The following is a 14,125-nucleotide window of genomic DNA, read 5'->3' as shown; positions in this document are numbered from 1 at the left end:
GAGCATGTATGGTGCATAGATTTGCTTCTAACTTCAATACTCAAGTTATCTACTTATCTGGAATAAGATTTGTAACATTTGTTGTTTTCACTACAGCATAGATTCTGAAATAATTCAATTTTTTCTTGAGCTTGTGAGCAGACTTAAAAATACCCGGTGATAGAATCCTGGATCATTTTGTTGATGCTCCATGTTACAGAGACTAATACATTATTTAAACAGAAAAATCTGTTAATAGTGCTTGTACATTTCTGAGTGAATTATTTTATGTTGAATTTGAGGTGAGAGTACTTAAAAACCTTATCAAACATTCATAAGCCTCCTTATCAATGTATGGCTTTTAAAATTCCTTAACATTTATTCAATACAAAACATGAATTCTTAAGAATTAATCAATACTTTGGATCTGTCCAACATTTATTCTTGAATCCTTCGATTCAAACTTCAATTCTAATCAAACTTCAATTTAGAACAGTGTGAGCAAGATTATAAGTCATTGTGACAGCTAATTGCATGAGGCAGGTATCTGGGTTATGTGTGGGTGGGTGGCACGGAGTGTTAATAAAAATATATTCTCCAAAACAAGATTAGAGTGGGTCTACCTTCTCCTGTGATGTTTGGACTAAAGCTGGGGCCCTGTAGTCAACTTTGAGTTCACAGACTAATTGGGATCTGTTCAGAATACAAGATGGTAAAGATTCAAAGCCATGACTCATAAGGAACTGCCTAAAGCAGGGATGAGGAACAGAGATGAATATGACTGGCTTTGAGTGCTTGAAAGGCTGCTCTGTGGAATACAATTTGTTCTGCATAGCCACAAGGGCTTGAGCTATAGGTGGAAATATAAAAAAACATTTCAACTCAATATAGAAAAGAACTTTCTGATAAAGCACAATGTCAGTTGTACATTGAAAATTTATATTGCGACTAAAAGAAAGGTTTCCAAGTTTATGTTTTTAAAGTAATGCATGTATAGGAGCTCTCTGTACCTTCCTCTCTATTTTTTTTTTTTTTTTTTTCTGGTACCAGGAATTGAACTCTCGATCATACATTTGCCAGGCAGGCACTGTGCCGCTGAGCTAAATCCGCAGCCCCCTTCCTCTCTATTTTTATGTGAATTTAAAACTGCTTTAAAATAGCAAAGTCTTTAGAAGGAAAAAAATTACATAGTAAACTGTATGGTTTCAATAATAACTATTAAACACAGAGATTTGAATAGTGAATAGAATTTTAGAATCATTGAAAAGAGGTGTTGATACTTTCAATGGATACAGCTAACCAAAAACCTTATACATAATACTTCAATTATATTATGTGTATGGATGAAATATGCATAGTTTAAGAAATGAAATAGGTAGATTTAATTAAGCAGAACTATGGGATAAAAGTGGAAAATAATTCATTGAAAGAATAGTAGTTTAAAAACTTGATGTAAATCTCCATCAAATATTTTTTATTAAAAGTTTTGAATGTCCTTGTTTGTAATTACCTTTATTATTCATTTCATACGAGAACTTTGCTTTTTGCCATGATACTAATATTTTTAACAGAAAACCATATATTTGGCCAAGTAATTTATCCAGACATTTCTATAAAATTAAATTAGAGAAAATCCTGGCTGTGTAGATGGGTCCTATACCGTGATTTCAAAACTTGTTTAGCAGGTTCCACTAGAGAGCTGAGCTACTTTACATTTACAAAATCAGCAGCTGAAATCTGAGTCTTTCTTTGGGCTTCTTCCTTGTAGCTTTATTTCTTCAACATTTTTTTTAAGCATGCTCTACCATTTAATTACAATAAAACTAGATCTCATTTAGACACAGCAATGTTTGATTAAAATCTAGAATTAAAATGTCTCTATTGAAACAGCATAATTAAATGCTACTATATCAAATGAACATTTAAACAATCACAGGTCCTATCCTCATGTATTTGGGAATTTTAATAAACACGTACAGAATTTGAGAAGGGAAGCAGAGAGTAAAACCCTTAAAACTGTCACAAATATAACTATTTTCTTTCACAGCATGTGATATGTTCTTAAAAATATCTGTGACAGCAAGGAGAGTCAGTTTTAGTGTCAATGTAATTGTAAAAAGATATAATAATCTTAAAATAATTTCAAAATTCTGATTTGTATAAATAGATAGTTTCAAACTTACTTAGACAAAATTTGTTGTGGCCCATGTAAAAAAAAAAAGACTGGAAAATAGAAATGAAATACATAGAGGAATATAGCAATAAAATAAGACAAAACTTTTAACAAGTATGTTTTATTAAATTCAAGTGATAGTAAAAGTTGTTTTCAATGTTGGGCAATTAAGAGCAAATGAAATAACATTTTGTGTTTAGCAGTGCTGGGCGTTGAATCCAGGTTCTTGTGCCTTCTAGGCAAGTGCTCTACCACTGAGCTATGTCCCCAACCTTAAAATAACTGCTGCATCATTCATTGCTACATGTCTTTCTTTTTTTGCCCCCATTTCCTTCTCATTCTCTTTTAGTCTTTATCAGTGCAGCCAGATATTTTATCCTGTGGCTTCTAACTTTATGGATGCCTCAAAGTCACTCTGGGTTTTTAATATTGCTTCTGCAGTCGTACTACTACGGACAGCTAAGAAATACAAAGATTAATATGCAGTCAGAGGGGGAATGGGCCCTCAAGGAAGTCAGTACAGAATGTGAGACACACAGAGATTGTGGCTGGAAGCAAACCTAGAGATATCCAGGGCTCAGCATGGGGATACAATAGTCAGACCTGCAAGCCTCCCTGAGATGGAAAGCAATTTAAGATTACACTCTTATTAGCACCACCTGGTCCACTGAGTCCAGGTAAGCTTCAGATGGGTGGGTGACCAGAACCTCTGGGCCCATCCTTTTCCAAGAATGTGCTGTTTTTTCCATATATGCTTGGTACATGACTTATTTCCCCACTGGATCAATATTAGCTAAACCATTATACTTGTAATCCTATGGGTTGATTGCTTAACCTGTGTTTTACCCACACTGTGATTTTGCTGTGTAAGTTACCCCTGACAAAGAGCCTCAGTGGCCACCCTGTGAGACCCCTCCCCCAAATTCACTAGCTAGTCTTCTGCTTGTCTCTAATAAAGGTCTCCTAACTTTCTCCTTTGGTACACACTTCATTCCTCGATGTCATGATATCAAGAACTTGGCACTTCTGACATGGCTGGGAGTTTGGGAATTATTTTTCCCATAACACTACTGCAAACCCATTGAGGCATCAGGAAATTTGCAGTTTAAAAAATCCTGCAGCTGTGTCTGTAGCACTGAGCTCAGAATTAAAATAACACAAACTACATATTTTCCTACAGAATCAACTCCTAGTTCTAATCTAACTGGCACCAATCACCACTTCAATCTTTGTAAAACATATTTCAGATACCATCATCCTATACCAAAACCTGCAATAGCTCAGAAATGATTTTCTCTCCATCTTTCCCGGGAAATTATTGTCACTTCTCAAAAACCATTTCCTTCAAGATGATGCTCACTTTTAGTATCTTTGGTAAAAGTCAAACCCTTATGCCTTTACTCTTATCCATGTAATGCTTATAGTGTTCACTTTTATGCTGTAATTATCTGTACACGTACAAGTTCAGCATACTGCACATATCCCACAAAGTAGATCAACTGTGTGGATTAATGCCTGAATAAACAAGAGACTCAGAATTAAAATAAGATGTTTGAGTAAACAAGCAAGGAAAGTTTCTCTGGGTATGGGTATTGAACCTAGGGCTTCTTAAGTGCTAAGCATGTGCTCTACCACAGAGCAAACAAGCTCACAGCCCCAGTAAATGTTTAATACTGCATTTGGGCAACATGCATCTTTAAGCTTTCTTAAAGTTACATAAATTATGTTACACCAGCCTCAGAGCTATAATTCATATGCCTATTTAAACTTATGTAAATGAGGACATTAAAATGGAAACATATATATAACATGTGCATCAATAAAAGAAAACAAATTATTGTATAATTTGTTGCTTAACTCATTAAGGAGCTTATTGAGTAAGGCACATCAAAACAGCTGGTGCAGAGGTCAAACGGTCTTACTCCTGTGAATTGAAGGGACAAACCAGGAAGTAGACATTCCTTTTCCCAGTGTTTCCAATTTTCAGTTATGCACCTCAGTGCTACCACAACCCCGCTCATCTTTCCACCCACAAAGGTAGTTTCCAGTATCTTTACTGCATTCTTCATTTCTCCAGTTTAAAAAATCCAGTTATCATCCAAATATGCCTTAAAGCTTAATTATATATATATAATATTATATATAAGAATATATAAATATTACATATATCTGTCCTAAGAACTTGGTTGTGATGGATTTTGATAGGTGATCAAAAAATAATTAGTTGAAAATTAATGCCTTTCTAGTTCTTTTTAAAAAGTCATACACATTTTTTTACTTCAAAGGATAACCTTTGATGATAGGTCAGAATTCACTTTGCAAGTGAAGAAAGTAAAACTAAATATAATTAACTGATTTTCCCAAATCTAATTCAATTCAGAGTGCTTTCTGACATTCTGTGTATTCTTCAAGATATTTAAACTGATTGTAACTCCCAGAGACACAATACTTTGGGTAGGAAGAAATCATTACATACTTCCAATCTCCTCATATATGTGATTAGGAAAATATAGGCTTATGTTGTTCAGTAGTACCATTACTAGCTAATAGGTAGACTTCATTTACTTTGGACTTAATCATTTCATGAATCTGCCATTGATTGTCAAATTAATTATATATCTTATTAGTTCAGATAAATATTACAAAGGACTTGACTCAAAGGGAAACTAAAACAGAACAAAACAAAAAACTTCTACTGGAGAAATCTACTTAGAATCTTTTTTCAAAGCAAGGAATGAAGAAGGAATTCTACATTCTATAAAAAATTATTACTACCATCAGAGCCTTGTTTACGCAATCAGGAATGTTATCATAGTAAAACACTTATGTGCATATGAGTTTTTAAATCTTTATGAGACCTAGAGAAGACAGACATAGAGTTCTTGAACTATCAATAAAATATCTAAAATTGCATGCAAAACTTAACATTTGCTTTTTGAAGAAATATTAGCTTTTCAAGCTACATTTCTTTTCATTTATTTAGTAATTAGTAGACAAAAAAGAGTGTGTGTGACTTAGATTAAAATTATCTAGCAATTCTTAGTCAGTATTAGATTTCACAGTAAATGTCAATGGATACCAATTGAATATGATTAAAAAGTATTAAAAACAAAAGAAATTTAATAATTTAATAATAATAAATTTAATTTAATAATAATTAAATAATAATTAAATTTAATAAGCAAACCATATATAAAGAAATATATATATATGAATACATATATATATACACATATAAAGAGAAAAGAAATAACATTTAGAATTTGGTTCCTTAAAAATGAGCTGTTTTATGAAATCTTTATATGCAAACTTTAGATTATTGTGTGTGTTTCCTTATGAAAAGGTTAAGATGTTCTATGTCATCTAAGAATAACTCAACAGCACCTAATAACAGCAAATAAATTTATAATAATTTTACTGTACAATTAAAAGTAAATTTTTTCAGTATTATATAAGCACATTTAAGTAGATTTGTAGCATATTTTCATTTGTCTTTATCAGTCTACAGCATGTGTTAGAAAATGCTGCTTAATGCGTGGTTCTTCCCAGTGAGAATTTGTGGACAGATAGCTGAAAGGTAATCAGAAGTATGTCTCCTCAGTTTTAGATTATCGTAGAGATTCTGCAATAATCTGTTAAACTTTCTCTTCTCAGTCTTGCTGTCTTCACCAACACAACCCAACTTGGCATTAAAAAGTATCACACTGGTTTTCTCAAGCCTATTCTTTTCAACCTTGTCTTCATTCTATTGTAGCCTTTCTCTTTCAGCATTTTCAGAGCAATTATTACTATTTCTTGATTTCATTTTTCTAACGCACAGCCAGCACCTAGTACAGTACAGAATAAGCACTTCGTACTCATTCCTTAAGTGGAGGAAGGAAACAAAGAAGGAAAAAGAGAAAAGAAGAAAAGAAGAGAGTAATGGAGTGAAAATATAATAATACATCCAGTTTCACTTTGTGATATATCACAAAAGGCTACTAATACCTGGTATTTTGTTTCTGATGTTATCTTTCTTGTGGCTCCCAATTCTAAACTGAATATTTCAAATGTAACAGAGAAAACTTACAAAAATCTCATAGACTCTCACCCAGGAAGTCATACATATGAGGTCAGACAATTATGCCATCAATTATGTTGTATCTACAGCCTTGTAGAAGACATTATAATCTATTAGTACAAGCGAGAAACTACAGCGAGCAAATATTCACCATATTTACTAATTTAACCAAGTGGATAGTATGGGGGGATGGGCTCTCTAGGATTTCATCACTAGGTAGACTAAAATAAGAGGAGAATAAGAAATAAAGCAATTGAAAAGTCTTTTCTCAGGAATTAAATCACCACACTGCCCAAAGATTTACCAACATTGTAATAACAAAACCCAGAAGACCAGAGTTCTCCATACGTCTCTGCATTTTTAACTTCCACTCTCTTCTAATACATCGCCCCCTCCCGCCATGCACCATTATGACTTCCGGTTTCACTAATCCATTGAAGCAACCTTTTGACATCCTCACTGACTTTTGTGTCACTGAGTCTAATGGACATTTTTCAGTCTTTATATGATCTCATAGCAATTTCTGATACAGGAAGTATCTTCTCTCCCTCTTAAAGAATAGACTACCTAGATCTTCTGTCACATATTTACCTTATTTTACCTTTTTCCCTGTGCCAGTTCCTTTCTTGACCCTTGCAGTCTTATTCGTGTGTCTGCAGCCATTAAATGGTGGCGCACGCCGTGTTCAGTCTCAGGCTCTGCCCTTCTTTTGTTTGTTTGTTTTTGGTACTGGGAATCGAACTCAGGGCCTTGTGCTTGCCAGGCAGGCACTGTGACACTGAGCTACATCCCCGGCCCTATGCCTCTTTTTATTTCATACTCTCTTTCCCTTCCACAGCTTGAATTATGATCTGGACACAATTTCTTCTGAGTTCTGAGCAAATATATTCAATTTCCTACAAGACATTTCTCCTACTATTTATTTCCAAGCAGACATTCATGTCCAAAATCAAATTCACAGCCCTCCCACACACTCGGTGTGTTTTCTATCTCAGTGCATAACACCCACATCCATCTAGTTGGACAAGCCTGAAAACTCACCTTGACAACAAAGTAATCTATCCACCTCCACCTTTCTGCCCCTTAGTATACTCGCCACACTGAAGCTGGGGTTGACAATTTAAAAATGAAATCTGGTCACCTCTTTCCTTTGTTTAACACCTTGCAGTGGCCTCTCATCCCTTTTAAACAAATCTTTCACATGACCCTAAAGGGCCTGCATGATCTGAATGACTCTAGTCTTTTTATCCTTTTTTATTGCATGCCTTTCCTCCTAACCAGTGCTTTAGGATATACTAGACCCTTCAGTCCTTTGTCTTCTCTCTCTCATGAATCTGCTTGGGTTATTTCCCCTATGTTCATCAAGGGGTAACTTTCAGTCTGTTTTTCAGGTGTCTGCTTGTGTACCTTAATGAAGTAGGCCTGAATTAATTACCCAATAAGATCACACTGAAGCACTAGGAGCTTTTGGAATACTACACAGCCTAACTTTAGTGACAATTTCCAGAGTTTAAACTTTACATTTCTTGTGATCATTATCTAATTACTCTCGTTTTCTTGTTCTGGAGTGCAATTGTCATGAAAGTTTTCTTAATTTCATTCTTATTTGTTTCCAATATGCCCAGGAAATCAATAAGTACCTGTTGAATGTATGAATAAATGAATGTTTGTAGTTTGAGCTGGATAGATACACAGACATCTAGGGAGTTAAGCTGAGATGAAATCAATAAGAAAGACAGGAAAATTCCCTAAGACACTTTCTTTGACATCTAGAGTCTAAGCAAGTTAACCCAGACATAATCTCAGGCTTTAGACAGATATTGATCAACTGGGAAATGAAACTTGAAAATGCAATTAAACAGCAGCAAGCACTGGATAGAAAGATCAGGGTTTATGTTCATCCTCTTGTTTATGTAATTAATCATTCACTTACTACCTAACAAACATTAATTAAACAACTACTATGCACCTTGGTCTATGCTAACCATTTTGGTTACAAGTATAAGGAGATAAATGCCCTTAGGAAGCTTGAAATCTAGTAAATAAAGGGTTCTTGGACCCATCTAATAGTAAGGAAAGACCTAATTTATTTTTGGGCCTGATTTGTAGTGATTTGGGGATGCACCTGACTAACAAAAAGTTTTCACTAAATACGTGTGAATAGAGGAGGAAGGACTCAAATAGCATTGGATACTGTCCTGGGGTACCAGAATACTGATATAAGATTTTATAAATTGTTTTTTTAAAGGAAAAGCATATTTATTACAAATTAAAATAACTTGATATGTGTCATATTTAACTTTGGAGACTAAGTTAAGATGGGATACCAACAGACTGTAGTGAAACAGCTTACACTGAGGTTAATGTTAGTTACTGAAGTGGCTTGGTAATGGTAATGTTCAAGAAAATAGGTATTATATTGACATAATCATTATCTGTATTTTTCCATCATGGAAGACAGTGAAGACCAAATCTTCGGAACAATCTAGGAGATAAGTTTGAAAATATAATGAATGCTTGAATTAAAAAAATCACTACATTTAAAAGATACACAGGGGCTGGGGATACAGCTCAGTGGCATAAGTGCCTGCCTGGCAAGTGCAAGGTCCTGAGTTTGATTCTCAGTACCAAAAAAATAAAAAAATAAGAGATACACAACCATTAATCTACCACAAAACTCCTCCTTTCTCTTCAAATGCACTTATCCCATCTTCTTGCCACTTTTTGAAGTACTACTGAAAATCCTTTTCTGTGTCTTTAGTTGCTTTGATGTCCTGAATCAGTTCAAAACATTTAGCATTCATGATCATTTTGACTTCGAAGGGCCAGAAGTTGCACTGTGTCAGATACGGTTACTAAGGTACATGAGGGCACATCATAATATTTCTGCTAGTCCGTCCTTCTGTTGGATGGCACCCAGCAGCAGCAATCCTTATATTTTTGTTCACATCCTGTAAGGACACTCATGAAAGAGCACTCACAGAACTGCTTCAGAAAGTAGCAGGCAGGATGGGAAAATGTGTTCAAAGCAAGGGGAGTATTTTATGGGGGATTAATGGTAATGTGTCTTTTACTGTAATACATTTAAAAAATGTAAATGATTATAGAGTGTAGCTTGACCATATCTCATAGGTTTATCCCTATCTGGGCTTAAATGACACAAAAACCACTGTTTAAAATGGCTGCAAATAAGTATGATTAAACTCCTTATTCTCACAGTAAAGTGAGAACAGAGGGAAAAATTGTGCATGTTTCTGGGTCCCCTCTCCTCATGTTTAAAACTGAAACTTGTATTCATTATTTTTGTTGCAGGTAGAACTTAACTACAGTCCTAACAGTAGAAAGCAACTATATCCTAAAAAATTTGTGAGGAAATGATCAGAAAAAAGTTTTGTCATCTTGAAATACAAGGAAACAAATCAATAAAACAAAACAACTCAGAAATAACTCCCGCTAAGGCTGTTTTGTAAGTGAATGGCTGATAACAAACATGGCAAACTGAATCTCAAAAAACCACTGAACTAATTGTACCTGTGTATAAAATAACCACTCACTTTGAAATATTTATAGTAATAAACATGTACTTGAGAACATAGAACATCCATAGAGGCTAGAGAAAGAAAGAGAAATATATTTATTTAGTGCTGCAATATTAACATAGACATTTCTGGATAGGAAAAATCATTCCATATCCAGAGAGGAAAAGGGAATGCTTCATAAAATGCAACTTACATGTCCTCTTGGTCCTGCAGCAATTATAGATTCTTGGTTGATCAAAATGGCCTTCCATTAGTGAATTATGGTTTGATTCTTAAATTAATTCTGTATGAAATTGTATAATAGAGATAATTCTAGAAACACTGACCAAAATAAAGTAATAAAGCTGATTTCTTGTAAATGACTGGTAATAGCTCAAGCTTACCTTTGATGTTCTACTATGAGTCAAAATAGTGGACAGTGTCCCACCCCCTTTCCTTGGGTACCTTTCACACATTTTAATTGTGATATTTTCTTCAACTTCTTTTATTTATTTATTTTATTGATTTTATCTTTTGTTTTTCTTCCAGTATCGGGAATTGAACTCAATATGTTGGGCTTGCCAGGCAGGCGCTGTGCCGCTGAGCTAAATCCCTACCCCCAGGTTCTTTTATTTATAGAAATAATAAGAGTTACAACATAGGAGATATCAGAGAAACACTGGAGCATGGCACAACTGTGTTTTAGTGATTAGGGAAAAAATTTGATTGTAAGTTCTGATAAGTAGAATGGAATGATTGACAGATTCTGGTCCAAAGTGAAGTCTGGAGTTCTGCTCTCTTTTATATTGTTGAGATGTGTAAATATCACAAATTATCATAGATATTATTGCCTGATCTGATTTCTCAGAAGTTGTACCATATGGCCTGAAGGTAGTAACATGATATTTTGAAGTAACATAACCAGTACACTTAGAAAACACACCAATGTTGAAATTCTGCATGTTAAAGACTAGCTATTTCAAATAGAAGAATGAGGTAATAAAGACCTTCTCTCCCTGGAAATTAGTTCAGTGGGTAAATTTCACAGAATTTTGTAGATTGTAGATAGGGAGAAACAGATGTTCATGGAGATGAAGCAATTTTTCCTCAAGCTGAACTGCTAGCTAGTAAAGGGTTGTTTGTAAGCACAGAAAATCCCTGACAGATTCTTTTCCTGGAGTTTTAGAAGCTCTTTTTGTCATTTTCCAGGGACACACAGAATTCATGTACAGGTTTATATGAATGCATGTCTTTCTGTTGTAAACAGGGAGATGAGAAAAAAGAATTAAAAATAAGATTATAGCTTGCTGTAGTACTATCTCTTAGTAATCAACTCAATTATTTTCATCTTTTGGGAAGAAAATAAAATTTGTAAATTTTCCAAGCAACAACAAGGCTACTGGTTGAGCAATTCTAGGTACTTGCAACAGTAGGAAGTGGTTGAAGGAAAGACTTTCTCCCCTCTGTACCTGAGAAGTAATTAAAATAACTGCTTGCCTTCAAAGCATAAAGCAAAGATGAATCAGTGTTTTGCATAAGCAGTCATCTTAATCATTCTGTTTCTGTTAAGTCTGAAGAACTTGTAGATTTCATGGTGTTTTGCTGGTTGCGAGGCACAGGCTAGCTCACATTTTTATTTCATTTGACAAAATAAAAAGTAGGTTCATGACAGTAATAACTGGGAGGCAGATTAGAGTGTTTGACCTCACAGCATATGGCATTTTACATTTTGGCTTCAGACAGCTCATCTTTAGAGACTTCCATCAGTACATAAAAGGAGAATTTAGTATTTAATGTTCTAATAAGTATGCAACTTTTGGAAAGAAGGATTGCTTTGAAGATGTAAATCTCTCAGCATCTTTACCTAAACTTGATCACTTTGATTTGCCTCAGAAACTCAATCTCTTGTTACTTCATTAGAGAACTGACTTTACAATAAGATATTTTATAATGTTTTTGGTCTGATGCATTTTCAAATAGTTTAACTGACTTTTGCACACCGTGTCTGTGATTGTGATGACATTATCAAGCTACTAAAATGAATCTATTTTATGGGATGGTTTTGATATACATCACATTTTCTCAGAAAGAGTAAATGAAGACTTTGAATTCAAATTTCTGCTCCGCCATTTATAACATTGTGAACTTGGATATTTTGTTTTCTCCTGTTTTATGTGTAACTCCTAACTCCTAATACCCAAAGTCTGAGAATAATGATTTTATGAACTAATAATATCCATGAAGTACCTATCCCAAAGCCTGCACTACAGGTCTTCGATAAATGTTAATTTTTATTATAATAGCATCTTGTCGTAAAAGTATGTTTTAACTAATACAAACAGTAGTACCCCATCTTTAAATAATTTACATCAAAACATTATACAAGTAGGTATTATTAAGGTGCTAGAATTAAGCTTTTCATGTGCAGTTTAAAGTCTTAATTATGGCACAAGCAGCCTCTTAGTGATGAGATATTGAACTGAGAAAAGAGAATGATCAATAGGACCTATAGATACTGAACACATGGCAGAGAGAAGATGGAGCTAGAATACTGATTTGGTGGGCAGATCGCTGGTCGTTTCCCATGCCGTGATCCTTCCAGTATGATCATGCGCTGCATCAAGGCAGGCAGGAGTGATCCTGTCTTAACTGTAATTTCCCCAAGTTCTGCACTTTCCGGTTTTCCTTCACGCCTTCCATACTAATTGCTGTATGGGTTGGGGCCTTGTAGATAACTCACGCTTTTGTTGGTAGTATTATACTTTCTCCCTTTCCCTTCACCAGAGCCCTTTAGTGTCTGACCTGATAAATTTTTTATTCTGTGGTGTGGCTCTCTGCCTCCTTCTATTACCATACAAATTCCCTGCAGGCCAGACATCTTTCTCTGTTTTGTCCACTAATAAATCTTCACCACTTAGAGTCTGACACGTGGTAGGAACTCATAATTACAGCATTGGTTAAATATCTGTGTGACTTTTCACTTATGAGGAAATACATTTTATATTAAGATCGCTTTTATTCTTTTGAATATTCACACAAATGCTTATGATAAAATCAATAACAACTTTAAATGATGAGAATTTTATTTAGTTTTATGAAGTTTAAGACTTTAATATTTGAAAATGAACAAATCTATTAAAAGAAACATCACATATAATTATATTTTGTAAGTATACACATTTCTTTATTTATCTCATATATTTACTTACTGGCTTAAGAGTATGATAAAAATAGTGCTCTAATTTTCTCAGATTCCTTGAAATGCATGATATTAAGGAGTCCTCCTAAATTATAAGTATAATTTTTATCTTGCTTCAGGTAAGAGAATATTTCACTAGTGTTTAGGAAATATGAGCAGCTACTTTAGAGGGGAAAAATATCAAACTTCCTTGATGCTATACCACATATAATTAGGATATTTTTCTCCATATCAGAGTTTTAAGTACATTTTATGTTATTTATAGTATTTCTAATAGCACAATAATGTGCTATAATTTTGCTTTGTTTAAATAAGTCAGTGAACCTATCTTTGCTTTCCCAAAGTTATTTCTGTTCCAAAGAATAGTATTGTGATGTTCAGCTATTTATTTTTATTTTACTGAAACTGAAATTAAAATAATAGTAAATGAAACGAAGTCTAACACATCAAAGTACATAATAAAATAACCACTGTATAAGAATGATGATTTAACTTTTTCTAAACCATTCCTACTTTGAGAATTTTTAGTGCACAAAAATTGATTTCTCAGTGAGAAATTGTAGGTAATGTTAGTATTGTTGAAAACTAAAGAGAATTTTGCTATTATTGCTATTTTTCCAAGAATTACCACAACTTGATAAACCAGTTAGGTGATTTTGATTGGGAGAGTTGCCAAGTCTCCATGAAATCAGTGGATGCCTGATAAAACTGATCACAAAGTTACATTCATTTAATTCTTTCATATTACCTGGAAGTGTACTGGTAAGTCACAGTTTTTTTCCTAAAAATTTTACTACTTCTACTAATAGGGAACTATGTACTGGCTCAAGAATCTCTTTATAGTCATGCTGAAATGGTACTAATGAAAGGTGGTGAACTTTCCCAACTGATACAAGATAAGGATAACAATTTCTCAAGATTATAGTTGTCCTAAAATAACAAGCTATATTTCAAATTACTTACTGCCTATTATTGGATATATTCAAGCAAGGATTGAAAAGACCTCTGCCAGAGTTGTATGAGACATCTTAATTTGTAGACTGCTTACTTAATCTTCTTTTCCTTTTCAGCTTTAGGGTTCTAAATCATGATGACCATTAAGACTCACAAACTAGCCAGGGATATAACTCAGTGGCACAGAGCCTGCCTCACAAGTGCAGGGTCCTGAGTTTGATTCCCAGTATCAAAAAAAAAAA

General features: G+C 34.0%; 1 protein-coding gene across 2 annotated transcripts in view; it reads right to left on the bottom strand.

Annotated features, from left to right (window-relative positions):
- Positions 1-14,125, bottom strand: part of Syt1 (synaptotagmin I) — a 532,145-nt gene that overhangs the window by 485,259 nt on the left and 32,761 nt on the right. The gene's annotated exons all lie outside the window — the stretch shown is intronic.

The sequence above is a fragment of the Chinchilla lanigera genome, unplaced genomic scaffold (assembly GCF_000276665.1).
Source record: "Chinchilla lanigera isolate Chin_1 unplaced genomic scaffold, ChiLan1.0 scaffold00004, whole genome shotgun sequence".
NCBI lineage: Eukaryota > Metazoa > Chordata > Mammalia > Rodentia > Chinchillidae > Chinchilla > Chinchilla lanigera.
The sequence above is the reverse complement of the archived record's forward strand: the minus strand, read 5'-3'. Positions and strand labels throughout refer to the sequence as shown.